Source organism: Syzygium oleosum, unplaced genomic scaffold, assembly GCF_021117445.2.
Source record: "Syzygium oleosum isolate NSW1041296 unplaced genomic scaffold, Sole_v2.1 Sole_v2.11, whole genome shotgun sequence".
Lineage (NCBI taxonomy): Eukaryota > Viridiplantae > Streptophyta > Magnoliopsida > Myrtales > Myrtaceae > Syzygium > Syzygium oleosum.
The window spans coordinates 5,724,501-5,744,891 of record NW_026607495.1 but is presented as its reverse complement, the minus strand read 5'-3'; the positions used below and the strand labels follow the sequence as shown (position 1 = coordinate 5,744,891).

At 38.7% G+C, this 20,391-nt stretch overlaps 1 pseudogene; it reads right to left on the bottom strand.

Moving 5' to 3' along the window:
• Positions 1-12,169: 12,169 nt before the first annotated feature.
• LOC115665944 (putative disease resistance protein RGA4) lies at positions 12,170-16,857 on the bottom strand (annotated as a pseudogene).
• Positions 16,858-20,391: the final 3,534 nt, after the last annotated feature.

The following is a 20,391-nucleotide window of genomic DNA, read 5'->3' as shown; positions in this document are numbered from 1 at the left end:
TAAAAAAATTTCTTTGGTAGAAATTCTCTCGTTACTCAGACTATTTAGTAGTCTAGAACAATAAGATTTTCCACGCTATAAGAACTAGAAAAGGTTTTGAAAGATCTTGAAAATATGGGACAAGATCTTTATAGGGATCAGAAACTTACTGGATACAGAAAGGTTATAGAAAGGTTTGAGATGAGAGATCTCTTATTCCTTCGAAGAAGGTTTAGAGGGATTTTTGATTCAGAAAGGGTTTGAAAGAGCTCTAAAAGGTTCTAAAAAAGTCCTGCCTCCTCAAGTGAGTGAGGTCTGGTTTTATAAGCAAGCTGAGTTCCTGTAGAGATAGTTCATGGGTAGTACTGTAGCAAATAGTAGTAAGTGCACAGTGTTTACAGTGAACAGTACTCTGACATAATCATGAAAGAAAGGAAAAACTGACAGATTCCTTTCGGCTTAAAAATGATTAAAATGGCAGGAGTCTTTCGGCGCCTGATATCATGGTTTGGACAAATCTTCCGCCTCTTCGTCTTCTTCTTCCTGTTCTGCTACGTCTCTCCATGGGATTCTTGGGAGGATTCCATAGCAGTCATCTTCATTGGAATTCCCACTGTGATGAGAGTGAGAAGATCCAGAGTCTTCAATTTCAAAAAGAGCTTGCTTCAACATTCCGGCCAGTTGCTGATGTGATTGAGCTGAAGCTAATTTAGAAAGAACGAAACCTTTGTCATGTAGGAAATGAGTGATTTCCCCAAGAAGAGGAGGACAACCGGGAGTAGATTGTTTAGCAATGAGCCATTTGTTGACGGCATTCATAGAAACTCTATCAAAGAATTTGAAACCATCCCATCATTTGACTTTGAATCGTCGTATTAAAATAGGGATGCATGTTACGGGTGCTTTCCTATAATCAAGAGTCCATCCAAGAACCCAAGATACTCCGAAGAAGTAGAAAAAGAGCATGAGTCTAGGAAAGATTTCTTTAAAGTGGTGTGGATTGAATTTGCTGAGGAAGAGTTCATAACTGGGTTGAACTCTAGTATGAAGGATTTCATCAGTGGGTCCGAGTTATTCCCACCATTTAAAGAACCAATAAGGGATTCCTTTGATATCAAAATTTTCGAAGTAGAAAAACCAAGTATGGGAGTTATTGAGATTTTGTCTCCAGAAGGTACTCCACCAGGCTTGTCGGTAGTCAAAATATGAAAATGATGTTCTGTATGGAAGGGAGTCAGCCATTTTGACATTAAATTTTCTCATAGCCAGTGGGACCGGGTTTCCAGTCTCGAGGGTGGATGACCTTGTGTAATATGGCTTTAGAGTAATTTATATGTCCTTTGTCTGAGAAATGTTTAAAAGAGATAGATTCTGTTTCTATTAAAATTCTCTCATAAAATTCGACAGTTTTGTAAATGTCATAAGGAGTGTATAAATTTTTTTCTAAAAACATGTTTTTGGCAAAAACATAAGGGTTTTCATCATAAAAGCCGTTTTCAATATTACAAATGTTATCATAATTTGGTTTAGGAAAAAAATTTGATTTGGGTTCAGGAAGGGTTGTCTGAGTAGACTGGATAACCACCTCACTAGAAATTCTTTTTCCCATTTGCTTTTGGGTAGCAATGGGAGAAGGGTCAGGATTTACCAATGCTATTGATGGTTGTGTCTGGCTATTGAAGGCTTTTTGGAGGAGCTGTAAAGGTTCTTCATGAGAAATTTTAGTAATATCAAAAGGAGGTTTTAATGACAATTCAAGGTCTGGTTTAACCTAGGCAGAATTGATTGAAATGGTATTGGTATTTGAAGGTGGCTGGGTAGTTGCCTGCAGCCAGGTTCTTATGTTGGTTAATCCAGGAGGTGAGGATTTTTTCCCGGATGAAGTTTCGGCAATTTCTTTGCCTTTATCTCTCTTGGTAGGCTTGTTGAGTGATTTGGGAGGCATTTTCCCTGTAAAAATTCCCTTGTGAGAAAATCTAGAAGAGAATTTGAAAGAGCATTATATGGTATCAGAGCCAGGGGGTAGATAAAGATATTCTTTATAATTTCATTCGCAGTAAAGACGATTTCCTTCATGGAGGTCTTTTCGCGAGATTTCTGGATGTGTTCCAGGCAGTAAAGCCCAGTGGGGTAGTAAGTCCGTTGGTAAGCATCGTCGAAATCTATTGAAAAGAAGAAAGTAGTCTTTTGCAATGAACTTATTAAGGAGATCTGAGTCTTCTTCTAGTTCTTTATCACAAATGTTCTCTGATGAAGGACCAATAAATAGAGAAGAGATTAATATAGAAGATTTTAATAAATCTATTGAAAATTGGTTCATTCCAAAAGTTAAACTTGATAAAATTTATGAACATTCCAAGTTTAAATTCTTTGGAAACAACGACTATGTCATTGTTACTGAAGAAAGAGATGCACCGCTTTCTAATTCTTTTGCTTCAATACAACTTTTGAATAAGGATTCTATAAAGAAACATTCCCAGAAATGGAATTACATGCATATAGGTTTGGTACAAGTCGGTACAAAACCCCTTACCAAAGAAGGATTAGATACTTCCTCGCTACTTGTTTTGAGAGATGCAAGACTTTTAAAATACGATGAATCCATCCTTGGAGCAGTAGAAACAAGTCTTTGCAGTGGACCTATTCATTTTGATAGTCATCCCGGCGTTACCGTTTCTCTCAAAGACAAAAATATTTTAAAATCTCTCACCCTTCAAATAAAAACCCACAATTATTCTATAGCTGAAGGTTCTATTCCCATAGCTCTCATCTACAGAGTTTATTACAAAGTAATGAATTCTGCTTTCGGTAGCAAAGCTTTTAAATTGAATTCCAATAGGGAAACCCTTCTGTTACAAACAAACATTTCTAAAGCAAATGTTACCATTCCTAGGACCATTCCTTGGAATCAAATAACCCTTCCTGATCAATGGGAATTAGAAAACCGAATTCCCCAGCCGATCATTCAAAATTCTGATCCTACCAATATTATTCAATACCCTGAAGGAAGAGTAACTATTCAATTTTCCAGAAGATCTGTTGATATTCCTAGGAGGTCTTGTGACATTAGGTCAATTCCTTCTTGGCATTCTACTTCTTCTCGAAGGTCAGTAGATACTATTCCTAATATTCCTTCAAATATCCCTCTGAATAATCCTGAAGCAGCATCTGCAAGTGCTCCTCCTTTTCCAAACATCAGTGGTATAGATAACGGGTCCGGAATTTCCAGGCCAGTTTACCAACATACTCCTAATTTTCCTGATCCAACTCCTTCCGAAATGGAAGATCCTGAAATCAATGTTTTGGAATTAGCCTTTGAACCTGACAGAATCATTTTGAATAAAGAATTCAATTCTTTTGAAAATAAACACATCAGAGAATGGTTCTTTGCCCATTTTCGAAAACAAGCACTTGAAATCAAAAGAGAATATTATGATTACATGTATCAACATGAAATCGAGGTATTCTTCTTTAATTGGTTTGAAAACATATTCCTAAAAGAAAAATAGATTTTTGTTTTAGATCAATTTTATAAATGGAAATTAGATGATGGCCATGTCATTGAGTCTAATCATCCTCCTCTTATAAAAATCAAAATTGAACATCGGGAAACTGAAATAATAGCTTCTCCTTTCAAAACTGCCTCTGAAATAGACGGCATAGGAATCAAAAAGATTGTCGAACAAAATAATTTTTCTAATCAACATCTTCACACCATAGGAAAACAGCTTGATCGAATTGAAGATCTTACTCAAAATAGTTTTTCATCCTCTTCTATATCAACTTTAAAGAAGGATTTAAAACCACCACTCTTTAGGAGTTTTGAAAATCCAAAAAATCCTAGTCTTGATTTTGCTAAAGCCTTAGAGGATAGGAGAAAACTCCTTAAAGGAAAAACAGTTTTGATTCCTAAGAATCCTATAATTTTAGATACTCCTTTAATACAAAATCTGAGTGTCAAAGACACTCCAGACCGTATTGAGCCTTCCAATCAGATCAATCTTTTAGATAAATCCGATATTGAATCTCTTCCGGAGATAAATCGTATCACTTGGAAGGATCCCCGAAAACTATATTATTCTCGTGCAACTCCCCCTGATATCCTCACAGAAGAAACCTTTTCTTAAGTTCAGAACAAATACTCTTCTGATGTTATCTATGAATGGAATATATATGGTGTTTCTGAGCAAAACCTCATAAATAGGCAAAATGACACTATAAGTGCCATAACTTGTGTACGGCGCTCACTTTGGTACCATAACTTTTTTTCGGATCACTTTGGTGCCAAGTCGGAGGAAAAACGATCACTTAAGTGTCATAACTTTTTTTTGGATCACTTCAGTGCTAAAATTTTTGAAAAACGATCACTTAAGTGCTAAAATTTTTGAAAAACGATCACTTAAGTGCTAAAATTTTTGAAAAACGATCATTTAAGTGTTAAAATTTTTGAAAAACGATCACTTAAGTGCCAATCTCCGGCGAGACTCCGGTGAGCCACGTCAGCTTCAGAAATTAATAAAAAAAATGCCACGTCAGATTTCCGGCGAAAAATTGTGTACGGCACCGGAGTTGACACTTAAGTGATCGTTTTTCAAAAATTTTAGCACTAAAGTGATCCAAAAAAAAGTTATGGCACTAAAATGAGCGCCGTACACAAGTTATGGCACTTGTAGTATTCTTTTGCCCTCATAAATATATTAACCCAGATGGTCATGCTTGCAAATACTTACAAAACCATTCCGGATATATCTGATCATTCGGTTGCATATCTTTTAATAGCTGGATTTACAGGCCAGCTCAAAGGATGGTGGGATAACTACCTGAATGAAGAGCAAAGGTCTCAAATTTTAAATGCTTATAAACTCAACCCTTTTGGTCAAAATATTCTTGACGAAGATGACCAACCCATCCAAGACTCTGTTAATACTTTGATATTTTCTATATCCCAACATTTCCTAGGAGATTCTTCCCATATCCTTGATAAAAACCAAGATCTTTTATCCAATATGAAATGTAGGTCTTTAGGAGAATACCGGGAATATAAAGAAATATTTTTGCAAAGAGTTTTCCAAAGGTCAGACTGCAACCAGTCTTTTTGGAAAGAAAAATTTCTTCTTGCTGGATTACCAAAACTCATAGGAGAACAAGTTCGTGGTAAGATAAGAGAAGAATACGGAAATCAAATTCCATATGATCATCTTTCTTATGGTAAACTAACCTCTTATGTTTATAAAATAGGAACACAATTATGCACTAATATTCGTCTCCAAAAACAAATCAAGAAAGAACAGAAACTTTCTAAAAAAGGATTAGGAGATTTTTGTGCCCAATATGATCCATCTTTTGAATCTTTTGAAAAATCCAAATGTTCAGGAAAATGTCTTTCTAAACAAAAGGATCAAAAGAAATTTTATAAGAAACCTTATAAGAAGAAACTTGATAAAAAAAAAATTTTAAAAGAAAAGAAAATGATAGTTTTGATAAAACCAAAAAACCTAAAAGAAATTTCAAAAACATCACTTGCTATAACTGTGGCAAGAAATGCCACGCTTCACGATTTTGCAAAGTCACTATGTATCCTCGTTTTCTCGGTGAATTACAACTTACAAGACATGTAGTAAACGCTTTAGATAGTAACATTCAGTCCGATCATGAGCGCACGTGCATCGCATGATTCGCATCAGGCGGCCCCAGGAAAACAGCGGGCGCGGTAGCAACCGAAAACCCCGCGTGCATCCAACCGGGGATGTGGGGCCCGCCCGCCCCGATCCGGCGGTCAACGGCCATCCGATCCAACCAAAGCGACCACGCGCCCCTTCGGGAGCGTGTGGGGCCCCGCGCACATGCGCGCACGCCGTCGCGAACCTTTAGGAAGAGGAGGAGAGCACGAGAGCCACGAGTTCGGCCACGTGGCCTCCGTTCCTTGACCGCCAAGTCAATGACAGCGAACTCCGAAAAACACAAAAAAGAGAAAAATGGAAATTCAACCGAACGACGCAACAAGAAAAGGAGGAAGGAGCCTGGAACGATCGCGACGTTGACGATCTTCCTCCGTTCTTCGAACGAGCGACTGTTCTCCAACATCGTCGGAACTCGCCCGCTGCAGATCCACCCGGAGCGCGCTCTCGGGGAAGAGATGAGGACCTCGACGACGCTGCTCGACAGGTTCTCCCGCGCCTTCCACGACCACCCCTCCCTCGCCAAGCTCGTCGTCCTCTTCACCGTCAGGTTTTTACCCCTGCTTTTCCCGCTCGTGTTCTCCGCGTCTTATCGATCGGAGCAGTTTCGGGGCGATGTCGTCTCGTGGCGATGAAAGGGTCGGGTGTCGTTGAGTCTTCTCGATCCGTGTTGCGTGTGGGCGTGGGGTTTTTTGTATGTGGGCGTGTCTCTGTTCTGTGAGGGAAGGTTTCTGAGGCGGGGACCGACGAGCCGTTTCCTGTTTGTTCCCGTGTGATATCGGGTGTTCGCTTGGATGTAGCTTTAGAGTTTCTGCATCTTCGTTCTTATGTCCTGTGAATGGCGTGAAAAGTAACTTGGTGTCTTGTCGCTTGAGATTGTATGTCCTAATGCTTGAAAGTGGGGCTGAGGAATGCTATATTTTCACGGCTGTACCAACTTGTGATTTTTTTTATATAAATCTAATTTAATGAAAATTAATGGTGGGTAAACAAATATATCAGTTTGGGATTTTTAGTAGTCAAAATATTAGTTTGGGGTAAATTTATCATAAATGTACCAGTTTTAGATTTTTTGTGGTAAAAAAATTAGTTTAGGGTAAAATTGTCACATGTGTACCAGTTTGGGATTTTCATGGTATTAAACCTTTGTCATAAGTATACCAGTTTAAGATTTTTGGTGGTCAAAAAATTAGTTTGTGATAAATTTGTCGTAGGTGTACCTATTTGGAGAGTTTTTTGTGGTCAAAATATTAGTTTTTGGTTAAATTTGTCACGTGACAAACATTTGTAATTTAATGTCATGTTGGTGTCAAAATAGCAACAATATATGACAACATTTTTTGCAGTTTGAATTTTGACATTGATCTTCGAAAAACTGAACTATATATTTTGTCTTTCATAAATTTCATTTTTCTCGAGGTCAATCACCAGAACAGCTAAAAATTATGGGAAGGAGAACTTATAGGATCCCAAAAGTTGATTTTTACAGCAACTATAGATCAGATTATAGCAATGTCATGCACACATTTTAAGCTTGCGAAGTTTGTACTGTCCATCAATTTGAAAAAGAAAAACAAATAAAAGATATAAATAGCGGAGGGTAGACATGAGAGGCGATGAGCGAACTTGCACCAAATACCCATCATTCATTTGAGAAAAGTTGTACGGAAGATGGAAATTTTTATTCATAGCAATCAAAAGCATGATAACCAACAGTTTGACATGGCTCAAAGTTATGTGATTTCATCTAAACATACTTGCAAAAACAAAATTTTCTTCGGAATCCGCCGTCCTCGCAAGCCCCTCCCAAGGGATATCCGGCGTTGATGCAAGCCGTGTTGCAATCCGGGAGCACAAGACACGACCCTATCCTCTTTTTCCAAATCCTTATCGCAACTGATGTTTCTGAGACGCACCGGAATTCGAGGTAGTTCAGCGATGATCGACGCAAGACATGATACAAATTATATGGACACGGTGTTTTGTTAATTCGAGCGAACAGGTAAAATGCGTCCCTCGACCCTTCGAGTTGAACATGGATCTCGAGCGTGGCCTAAACCGAAACAGAAGGAACTCGATGGAGAGATGAAACGGAAGCTAGCGATTACCGGCTAAACGAAGAGAAATGAGGCAAAGAAGGACGATGAACAAACGAACTCTTCCTGAAGCCATTTTGAATGATGACCTCTTCTCACTTCTCTTTAGGTTATGACTGTAGAGTTGGTCGTGAAAATTTTAGACAAAAACCCATCCTATATGTAAGCGATTGGGGCACCACCATCATAGCCACCTTACATATATGGAAATTGAAATGAGATATCAATTGCCATTTACAAAGCTCTAGAGTCCATCTTATGGCAAAATGAATCTCCAATCAGATATCAATTGCCAATTTACAAAGCTCTAGAGTCCATCTTATGGCAAAATGAATCTACAATCGGATATCAATTGCCATATGATGATAATGATAATAACGAAGAGGGAAGAATTCATCTACTTCTCGCGGGCGCGTCTGTGAGGAATGAAGATGACGGACCCCATTTTTTGCTGAACGACCGAGGAAGGCTTCTAGAATGGGTTGGAGACAAATTTCATGCACACTGATGGGTATAACAGAAAAAGGGAATTGGTTATCTCGGCCGCAAGTAGGGGCTGATCGTAGTGCCAGATGCAGAGAAGAAGGGAAGATCAGTTGGGATCGATCGGAAGAAAGATAAACTGAAGTTCTCGGATCGGAGGGGGCCAGAGGTACACACATTCGGCCACGAAAATTCTGGGAAGCTCTCTGGGATTCTCGTTTTTTTTTTAACTCACCGAGGAGAGTCGGCCGGAAGTTGCCATTCGTTTCCGATCACCGGCCACCGCCGCATCACCAGGGGAGACATGAGCCACAGCTTTTCGTGATCAGGAGGAAGGATTGAACAGTGATTTCCGGCGTCTCCGTCTTCGTCAACCCTGATTCCGATGACTTATTCTCGCCGCACGAACCAGGTAAAACCTCTCTCTTTTGTACTCTGTTTTGCTCTGTTTTCTTATAGAAAGGCAGCCGAGAGTCCAATTCTCTGAATAGGATCAAACTGGGATGAAACCGACTATATGAGAGACTTTTTCTCCGATTTAGAGTGTCATATGTTCATCTAGTTCGAGTTCAATCGCATGCTATTTCTGTCGGAATTTAAATTCACGATATTCCAATTAGGAAATGAATTTAATCATACGAGTCAAACAATGTTCAAATGCAAATCTAATTAACGAATGAATCCGTCATTTTCATGCTAATTCAATCCAAAAAGTCTATTCAATCATTGCGGTTCAAGATTTCCTGGCAAAAGTATTACTTCAATGTAGAAATCCCAATTTTGAAAGATTGAAGGAGTCGGTTTTATCAAATTAAATTTCATTTTTCTCCTTTAAAATATGTAAAAAAAGTATTTATATACATGGGGCCTCGCTTCACGGACCACCGGCTCTCAAGATCTCCACTTCTCTAGTCCATTTGAATTGATCTCCTCTATATATATGGAGATGGGTTCAGCTTTATTTAATAGGGTTTCTAAATAATTACATATAATATTCAATAGAATGACGATCTATTTTATTTTCTATAAAAAATATACATTTATTTCAATATCATAAGAACGTTTTTTTCTAATTTGGGGATCTATTTTTAAAGCGTGTCGCCTACAACATGCAATTTTTGAGAGAGAGAACCTTGCTCATGAAAGGCAAGAAAAACAGCAAAGACAAGAGAGACTTCAAATAAGAAAGATTTTCAATTCAAGTGAGCTAAAATTTCAAGTATGAGAGCTTAGAGAGAACTTACCATGCTTGGAAATTATCAGATTGAAGCTTATTTATAGGAAAATGAAATGATTCATAGTGGGACATGAGGTGAAGGGTATCCAAAATGATGGACAAGGTCGGAAAAATGATGTGCAAGGTTTTAGTTACACAAAATCGGGCCAAAATGACCACTCCGCCCTCAAACTCATTAATGGAGAATTCCTTAGAGCCCGTTTGGTATATCTGTGGTTGAATTGTAATTATGCTATGAAATGATGTAACACATGTTTTAAAGTTAGATGGGACAGATTCTCGACAGATGTTGTGAACTGTTGCAGCTTTGGATAGATTGTACTTGTTGAGGTGTTTACAAAAACGTTTTTAAAAAGTTACAACACCCATTTTCACAGCTGAAACCGTTGCAAGAAAGTTGAACTGAATAGCCTCTTACCTAAACAAGAACATGGAGGCCGAAATTGACAAAGCAATGATATTTTTACATCTTGCTACTCTATAAAGAGCGAGAGGGTCTTGAATCAACAAAAGATACATCTCATATTTAATTTTTGAATGTTTAAAAATGAAAATATCAACATGGAAACTATCATCTCGTTTGAGGAAAAAAAACAAGAGCTCTATCACCATCTCATGTGTACATAAGACATTCTTGACCTGAAAGGAAGTACGTGAAGCCTTCATAGATCCGTTCTGCGATTGAATTTTAATCGAATTACAAAATTTGCAAGTACTTCTCTCATTAGTAACCGAATTTGGGGCAACTAAATAGAGGGAGGAGGGAAGGGCACTTGAGGAGTGACGAAATTTATGAGAGAGAGAGAGAGAGAGAGAGAGAGAGAGAGAGAGAGAGAGAGAGAGAGAGAGAGAGAGAGAGAGAGAGGAAGGAAGATTGCCCTCTGGTCCATTGAAACTTGTATAAAATACCGTATAAAGATCTCGACAGAAAATTCTCTAGAGAGAGATGTACTTAGAAACCGAGAATTTCGCTGCCATTTTCGACCGCCCGTTGGTCATTTATGACCTTCCAACCATTCCCCGCAGTATGGATCTCGCTCCCGATGTCATCAATTATCACCTTCGACTTGTTCATGCTCTCAGGACCAATTGGGGCCTGTACGCTTGAGTGAAGTGTCTTCTTGTCGGTCGACAGGGGGAAGATTGGTTTTACTCGGTCTGAAAGGTGCTCCAAGGAGGACAGTGACTCGAGGGGATGGGTGGTGGCGGTGGCTGGGGTCTTGGCTCGGCTTAGACCCGATGCCTTATGAGATCCGTCGACGATGGCTTATTGACGTCAAAATCCGTTCAAGCTGTGCATGCTATAGCTTTCTTTTCATTTTGTGTATAGATTTAGTGTATGTTTGAAATCATCTTCGGATTGATCGTAAACTGACTTCGTCATTTTGATTAGCAAAGCCACAAAGAACTCCTCAGCTTCTTTTCGACACGGTGTCTCCCAACATCTTCCGATGGCTAATTTTCATCCGACGGACATATTAGTCCATATGCTCTCCAAAGATTATTCAAAAGATAGCTAGTGTGCCAGTCATCTTTGGGAAGCCACTTCATTGACTGCGGGTTTTGCCGAAACTAGGCAACTCCCCTTAGCGCCTTCCATGAACGAATCTTCCATCTCATTCCACGTGCTACAAGTTCGACCATTGTCCTCTACGTCGTCAAGCGCGAGGAAAAATTTCTTACCAATAACTATCGCAAATGGGTTTGCAATTGCTCAAAGTCCAAGGTATCCGATAGTGACTGAAACTCTAATCAAACCTTGACCGATGGTGTCTCTCGTGACTTTTGCAAGAATTTTCTTTAGATCAAAATCATTGGAAATGCATACCCATATTCTGAAATCAAAAACTGGTTCCTGGATCTTTTCGTCGTTGTACACGAGCTTAGCAAGCACCGTTTTGTCTAAACATCCCGTCCTAATTATTATGGTAGGGCATGCAATCCGAACCGGCTCAGCACACTCTCTACGATGTTAAGAAGGACCGATTCGGCCATTTGCTTTTCTTGCCATTGGAAAAACAGTAGGGGGTATCCAGAGAGCTTCATGAACCGCAAACAATGAATGCGAATCATCCCCCATCTTTGGCTAAAGATCATAATGGCTATACTAAAAACCGTGCCAACTAAATGGATTATTCTGTTTTATAAGCAATGGACCGAACATTACGTTTTAATACGGCAAGACTCGACCTTTGGTTCTTCTAAGACATGGCTTTATGGTTATCTTTATGTTTTTTCATGTCACGGTGAAAACCAGTTTGAGCTTCCCAATGATGCCGATTTGGCTGAATCTATGGACCGAGCCTCCTCAACCTCATTCTCGTCTTCAGGATGTCCCATTTGGGCAGTTCTGTGCACTCTAGTGAAGTCATGAAAGCAACCCAGGAGGTGCTAAACTTATGAGGAACCATAGCATACACAATCATGAGTTCAAACAAAAAATATGTGAGGGATTAAAATTGATAAAGGCTCTGAGCATAAAACAAAGACGTTGTTGTCCATGCAATTAGCCTCCGTGCATTTATTTTCATAAGATTCAGTCCCAGGAGCAAAAGGAAAAGAAAAACGTAATCTTCCTATGTGGAAGAGAAGTAAAACAGAATAAAAGCGAAAAAAATATATGATTTTTTAAATGCATTATGTCTCGGAAACTCTTTAAATAATCTGGTGAAATAATCATAAAATGATCAAGCAACTAGAACTAATATACCATAAATAAGATTTGATGGTGCGGCGTGATTTCATTAACTGTCCATGAATGAAAGATATATATCGCTCTAAGGATATTCAGACAAAGATAATGCTACAGTTGGTCTCATACAACACGAATACGGTGTTCTCTCCATAGAGAAATTTGCAATACAAACACAAATAAGGGATAAAGAACTACACTTATTCAAGGGGCAGAAGAAAAAGGTACAATATCAACGGCCTTTCTTTTCATCCCTGAAAATGAAAGAGATTGAGAGAGTAGTAGCTGAGTGCACGTCCAAATGTTTGCGGAGACCCTCATGGCGTGGCAAATAGATTTGGGAGTTCATCTGCGGTCAAAAGGGAAAAATAAAAGAAATGAGCTTAGAGTATTTATGACATAATATTCTGGCACTGATTGCAGTGTCATGCGGATTAGTCATTCTTAGATTTCCTACTACGAAAATATTTTTCAGTCATTAGCAAAATTAATTTTTACATGGTTGTAAATTCCTTTGAATAGAAGCTGGTGCGGAAGGTTTTGTTTGTATAAAAACGTGTGGAAATTTTGGTTCTTATAAGTTTTCCTCAAAATTTCTGTTAAAACAAAATATCACGACTCCAAAGTGACAAAGGTACATGTGTCCAATTGATTTACTATTGATAGGTTACATCAAAATGGAGGGTCCATATATAACCTCTATCTAGTTCATTTGATGTACACAATTTGACTTTTTGTTAATTCAAAATATATGAAACTTTCACAACATGTAAATATTAGCAAGCAGATTTATACATAGATATATTTATTTTCTTAAAGTCGAATAACATTTTAAATTTTAGCGAGAAAAACAAAAACAGAAAAACCTTTTTACTTTTGCTTAATTGGGAATAAACAAGCCCTGTAACTGTTGAGTTGAGGACCTATGTATTACTATCCTATGTCACTAGCTGGCAGACCCATGCTTCGCTCGGGCCATTTTTCACGACAAATTAATTTTTTTACACATATTCAAGCCAATGAGAAAAGGGCATCATATTTTGTAGAAATATTCTTAGCCACTTAAATTCCCTCTTTTGCCATTTATGTTATATCTTAAAAAATAGCATGCATGGGTGAATTGATGCATAGAAAAGTTCCAAAGGTGGCCCGGCAATTTTGGGATTTAGCTTTATGCTTTTTTGTCATATAAAGTACTATAAAAAAAAATGAAAACAGTCTAGTTATAAGAAGTTGGACCACATCACCATAAAGAATCGTGAGCATTAGACATGTGCTACTATATTGATTTTAAAAAATTAATTGAAGACATTTCGATAGTTTTTTTAATAAGATCGAGAAAATTATTTATTCTCAAATGGGAAAGTTAAATTAAAAGTGAATAGATTTCCCTATGCGTTAACTTTTCGTGCATATCAAGTTATAATAAACATCGATTTACTGGATAAATTATCTTTATTTGCGGATGTCTTTATTAAGTGTCTTGCCAACAAAGATTATCCCATATTTTTCAAAATACATTATTTTGAGTAGCAATCTTCTCATGCTCTGCACGGAACTGGATTCACGGCATAGAAATGTTGTTTTTCGTTTTATTGTTTGAGTTAAAAGTTTTAGATAGTGTTACGAATTGAGTATGTAGTTTTAAGTATAAATCCAATGTTAAATGCAAACTTCAAGGTTTTGATTAAATAGTAAATCAACTGAAGATGTACTGCTCGTTTCTTTGCGTTTAAGATATTATTTTTTTGATAAATTTGATTTGGTTAATTATTTTAAATATAACTATCTAATATTTAATTCCTTTTGCAATGTAATGACCTATTGTTGATTGTATCTTAGTAAATATTTTTTTTCCATATCATTTTTTTCTTTTTCTAAGCAGTACTTTAATTAAATTTCAATTCAATTGAAAAAATAAGTGAATCTCAATATATGGGCATGTTACATGTAAGAACAAAGAAGAAATAGATAGATCCGTACCTAATCCTCCGTCCATTGTACCTTTACACCATCAAGTTGGATTTGAGGAATGTGAGCGATTTTGGGCCAATCCTCACCAGTTGTTGGTTGACATCTCTCGCTTAGTTCACCACAATCATCGATCCATAATTTTTTGAGGGCAGTAAGGGACCGGAGTTCTTGCGGCATAGACAATAAATTGGGACATTGGATCAAGCTAATAAATTTTAGACATGGACGATTGGGCAGCCATTCCGGTACAGCCGTAAAGCTCAAGCATTTACTGACAGTGAAGGACTCCAAAGTGTGAGAAGATTCGTTAAAACATTGGAGCAGCTCCATCACCTGTTCAGACTGAGATATTGTCAACGCACGAAGATTAGAAGGAAAGTTGGACTTGTTCTCCTTGGTCAACACGAGCTCGCAATTTTGAATTTCCAAGAACTCTAGGGCGATTAGTTCCCCAAAAGGCAGAGATATTGGTCTTCCACAATCTAAAATTATCAACCGTCGAAGGCGAGTTAGTCTAAGCACCTTCAAACAAAACTTCGAGATTTTGGCATCCTTCAAGTGCCAAAATTTGCAGATTTTCCAGGTACTGTATTCCACTTTTTTGCAGACTCTTCTGCTTTGTTGTTATGGATAGAAATGTAAGGTTGACGAGCCTCTTCATATTTTTGGGTAGATCGCCAAGCTCTGAGCAACCATTGAGGGACAAGTGTTGTAAACTCTGCAGCTCACAAATGGTATCTGGAAGCTTCTTCAATCGCTTGTTGTCATGGAGTAATAACGTCCTCAAGTGCTTCAAGTTGCATATGGAACTCGGCAGCTCCTCAAAACTACCAGTCGCCAAATCCAGATACCGTAAGTGGTTACACTTAGAGATGCATGTTCTAACAAACTCTCTAGTAATAACTTCATCATCAATGACGGAGGCAAATACTATTGCACGTAGCCTCTTTGAAGTTGGCTTTCTTAGAAAAGGTGGAACTCCATTGAAATTTGAGATTCCCTCTAACGAAGTGCTAGAGAATGAAACATACCGAACTCCTTCTGAAATTTCTGTAGTATTTAAGCCAACACTAGAGCAATCATGTTGTGCCACAATCGTTGCAAGAGAATGGACTAGATTGTGCACTTTAAAAAATAACGTCGAGTCGAACTCTTCAACTTCTTGGATCAAAGATCTCTTCCACAACTCGTTGAGATACTGAACACCAAAGTCTTCCAACGATAGTTCTTCCCCTGTTAAACTAATGAGTCCTAAACCCTTCCATAACCAAGCTAACTCATGGCTATTGATTTCACATGCTTTGCCAAAAAGAGATAATGTGGCAAAACATCGTTTTAAGTGGGACAGTAAATGATCATAGCTAAGCTTAAGTACCGGAAGAATGTCATTTTCTTCTGCCACTAACTTCCATGTCTCGCTATCTCTTATACGTGCCCAATACCTTACTTCATCCTTTGTATAAACTAGACTCCCCAAAGTTTTCAAAAGGAGAGGAACTCCTTGACATTTAATGACAATGTCATTTCCAATGTCAAGGAGGTCAAGACGTGGTTGCTTTTCCTTTTGATCGAACGCCCATTTTTTGAACAAGGCCACGGAGTCTTCATGAGAAAGACCTTCTAGATTATGTGTTGGATGGGTACCCATTATAAAAGCGACTTTTGAATTGCGCGTTGTCACAATTATCTTGCTTCCACTGGCTCCTTCGATCAGCAAAGCTTTCAATTCTTCCCACCTACTACGATCATCGCTCCATACGTCATCCAAGACTAGCAGAAATTTCTTGTCTTTGATGGTGTCTCGCAGAAATGTTTGTGATTGCTGAATATCAAGATTACTCAAGCTTTGACCAGTTGCATCTTTGATGATACCGTCAATAGTTTTTTTTTTAAATCAAAGTCCTCAGGTACACACACCCATAGTCGCAACTCGAATTGCTCTTTCACACTGTCGTCATTGTAAATTAATTTAGCTAGGGCCGTCTTACCCAAACCTCCTATTCCAACAATAGGAATCACCGAGAGATTTTTGTCATCTGGCAGCATCAATATCTCAATTATCTTTTGTTTATCAACATCTCTTCCGACGACATCCAACTTGTTTATGAACGAATAAGTCATCTTTTGTGATCGCAAAGGCGCCACTCCACTGTCAGCACTCCGCACATTAAGATTGAATTGATCCTTTTCGATGGAAATTTTAGATAATGTCTCCCTAATCTCCTTAATCCTATGACTGATTTTTGCACGGAGAATTACCGGATTAGAGAGGGAAACGAAGCGGTGTACCTTCTCTAAGACGCCCCGTACCGACTAATTACCCGCTTTCGTAAGGCTTCGCACTCGAGTTCATCGAGCACATCCTCCGCATCGTACAACACGTCTCGAAGTCGACCAAGCCATTGTTGCAGGCCGTTGTTCTTCGCCTGTTGCTCCTCGGCATCTAACAGCACGGCTGTAATAGCAGCCACCGTATTTTTAAGCTCACGGATCTGATCTTCGACGCTGTAAATTGCGACAGCTTCTTGGAACACCGGCGATGCTATCTTCCCTAGCACACCCTGTGCGATGCTGAAAAGGAGTGATTCAGCCATGCTAAGTTATGGGGAAATTGATTTCAGGCTATTTGGTTTTGAGACGAGTAGAAGGGCACACAATGTCTTCCTTTTGTGAGTTAGCTGCTATGACGACGACTTCCTTACAGTTGGATGAAAGGAAGGTTCCTTCCTTACGAGCTGGCCGGCAAGTCAACGGAAACGCGCTATCTACCTTTCCTTTGTCTTACCTAACCAGGAATGAAGACTTTCGGTTCCACCGATCAGATAGCTACCGTTCTGTCTTTCCTTGAAAGAGTCGTCCCAAATAATTTGAGGAGAAAAAGGATGGGCTACCCAGATTCACCAAGAAACGCGATAAACTGATACTAATTCTAAATTAAATTAACAACTAAATAGCATGCACAGTTTAATGATAATTCGATGCACCTTTGCTAGAATATTTTCATGAATTAGTTCACTGGAAATTACAAAATCAATTATAAGTATCTGACTACTTGTTGACACCTAAATTTTGCTTACTCATTTAAGGTTTAATTACATGAAAAATTAGGAATTGATTTTTAACCCCTAAACAAAAATATTTTCCTTAAATTGCATGACATATAGACATTAGGCACATTTGCATTAATAGGGCCTATTAGGATGCAAATTAAAAAAAAAAAAAGATTTCCTGGTCGGGTTTGCCGGCTCATTCTTTTTCTCTCCCTATTTTATTGCGCACGGCCCATCTTTTATTCTTTCCTTTTTATTGTCGCGCGGGCCGGCCCTTTTCCCAGGGCCAGCCCGTGAACTATTCCTTCTCCCCAGCGTTGTTCAACGCTTTGGGGGGAAGGAGGGACAGGACAGAAGCCAGAACAAAAAGCAGAGGGGGGGGGCAGAGGCAGAGAGAGAGAGTTCCGAGACCGAGAGTTCCGAGAGAGACAGAGAACAGAGACAGAGCAGTGAGGGCAGGTTGATCAACGGCAACTTTGAGCTGAAAATAGAAAGAAAAAGAGCTGGCTTCGTTGACTGATCGGAGACCGTTTTGGAGGGACACCAAAGAAAGAGGACCGGCGGGAATCTAAAAGGAGGAGGCTTGGCAAGAGATACGGGGGGATAGGAGATTGAGAAGGAAAAGGGAGAACAGTGGAAGTTACCGAGAAGAAAAAACAGAGACAGGGAGGAGAGAAAAGAGAGAAAGAGCTCGGCTTGATAGAGGGGTCTTTCTTCGACGAGAGCGTTCCGGTCCCTTCCCGGTGACCAGCAAATCTCGTCCCCCTCTCGGTCGCTCACACGTCACCTTGAATCATCCACTTAAACGAACGCCTCTTTTCGAGAGCGTCCGTTTTGGTATCAAATCATCGAAGAAATCGCGCTTAGTTGCCGCAAACGAGCAGAGTCAGCTGCGCATCTCGTCACCATCGTTGATTCCGTGCCGTTCACGACCAGGTAAGACTCGCGCCTCCCTTGTTTTTCCCTCGCCTCTCGGATGCCGGGCACATCGAGCCTATTTCGATGGTCGCCCGGCCCCCATTGATGGATATTCGTGCTTGTTTGATACTCAAAGAAGCTGTTTTAAATGTTTCACACCGAGAACACGCCATGAGTTTTGCTAAAATCGGATCTGTAACCCCATTCCTCGGTTGTACCGCACATGTTTGATAAAGTGTCTCAGTGAAACAGTTTAAGCTTGGAGTGTCAAATCTGGTCGTGGTGATTTTTTAAAAGTCTTTTTGTAAAATGAAATAGCTCTTTAGTGTAATATGGTTGTTTAGAACTTTACATATCACATTTGAGCCAAAAACCACGTTCACGACCAGTTTTAAGCCTTTATCCGAACTCGCCTACCACTTGTTTGATAAAACGTCTGAACGAAGGCCAAGACCAATATCACCAAGATCCGTCTATGTAATCTTCATTTTATGCTTCGTTCGAGCTTGGATTGATATTTCGTGCCTGATCTGGTGTTTTTCCTGTGTTTTTATGCCACTGTTCGTGCATCGTCCGAGTTGGTCTCACATACGCATCCTCCCACCGGAGAGATTTTCCCGCATCGATGAAGCCCACGGCTCGAGGCCGCCTTAGCCAGCGTGTTCCTCCTCATCTTTAGCGTGCATGTGTTGGTTTTTGGCTGTTTATTTTGCTAGAGCGGTGTTTGAGTTGGTATGTCTCTTCGGTGATAACGGTGTCGCCGGAATCGCTTCGGTGATAGTCGGGTAGTGGCCGTCGGCGGTGGCGCGACGACCGACGAGGGGTGGCCGGAGGTGAAACTCCGGGTGTAAGAGGGAAGCTCTCGGGGAAAGGGGTACTGGGAAAGAAAAGAACGTGCATGGCAGAAGTGCATGGCAGAAGAGAAGAGGGGGAGGAAAAAGTAATAAACAAATAGAAAAAGTAAAAAAAAAAAATCACAAGAAAAGAATAAAAAATAGAAAAGGAGTGGGAATGCGGATCCCGAGTCAGGTGTCGGGCAGATCGGGTCAGGGGACCCGGTCCGGAATTATTATATTATTAAAAATATTAAAACATTAAAAATTCAAAAAAAATTCAAAAAAAATTAAAAAATTCAGAAAAATTCGGAAAAATTCCAAAAAAATCAGAAAATTAGGAAATGTTTAGAAATCAGTTTTGGGCTTAATTTCACTAGATTTTAGGTTAAAAAACTCAAAAAAATGAAAAATGAGAAAAACCCTCTAAAAAAAATTCTTAAAAATCGGATAAGCCATCAGGGCTTTATCTTAGGGCTTTTGATTGCATTTTTTTTTTAGAGACGATGTTAGGTCGCTGGTTGTTTATCGTCTTCATGATTATCTGGTTGCGCACTTTTAATATATTGATTGTTATTTTCTGTTTTTAGAACGGTTAGGTGGAATCTTAGTTTTTTCGATAGACTGCCCGGTATGTTAGGGTGCGAATGGTAACCATTCTGCTCCAGAAATCAAATTCTTGCCAGAAATTGATTTCTGGAATTCTTGCTAGAAATTGATTTCTGGAGGAGAAATCTGTTTGGTAAAACATGACTAATTCTGCTGGAGCAGAAATCTGTTTTGATTTGTTGATTTTTTTGCACCTAAAAAAATTTAAATTTTACTCAAAGTGGGTGGCCACATGTATTATAAGCCATTCTGTAAAGTTTTGAAATTTTTGATTTTTTTTAATTTTTTTTGGCACCTAAAAAAATTTAAATTTCACTCAAAGTGGATGGCCACACAGTATTCTAATCCATTTTGTGAAGTTTTGAATTTTTTTATTTTTTTATTTTTTTGGGCACCTCAAAAAATTTAAATTTTACTCAAAGTGGGTGGCTACAGATATTCTAAGCCATTCTGTGAAATTTTGAAATTTATTTATTTTTTAATTTTTTGGGCACCTCAAAAAAATTAAATTTCACTCAAAGTGGGTGGCCACAGGTATTTTAAGCCATTTTGTGAAGTTTTGAAAATTTTTATTTTATTATTATTTTTCTTTTTTTTGGGCACCTCAAAAAATTAAAATTTCACTCAAAGTAGGTGGCCACAGGTATTTTAAGCCATTTTGTGAAGTTTTGAAATTTTTGATTTTTTTGGGCACCTCAAAAAATTAAAATTTCACTCAAAGTGGGTGGCCATATGTATTTTAAGCTATTCGGTGAAGTTTTGAAATTTTTGATTTTTTTTATTTTTTTAAAAAAAATTCACCAAATTTCATATTTTCCCGAAATCTGACTTTTTTTTTATTT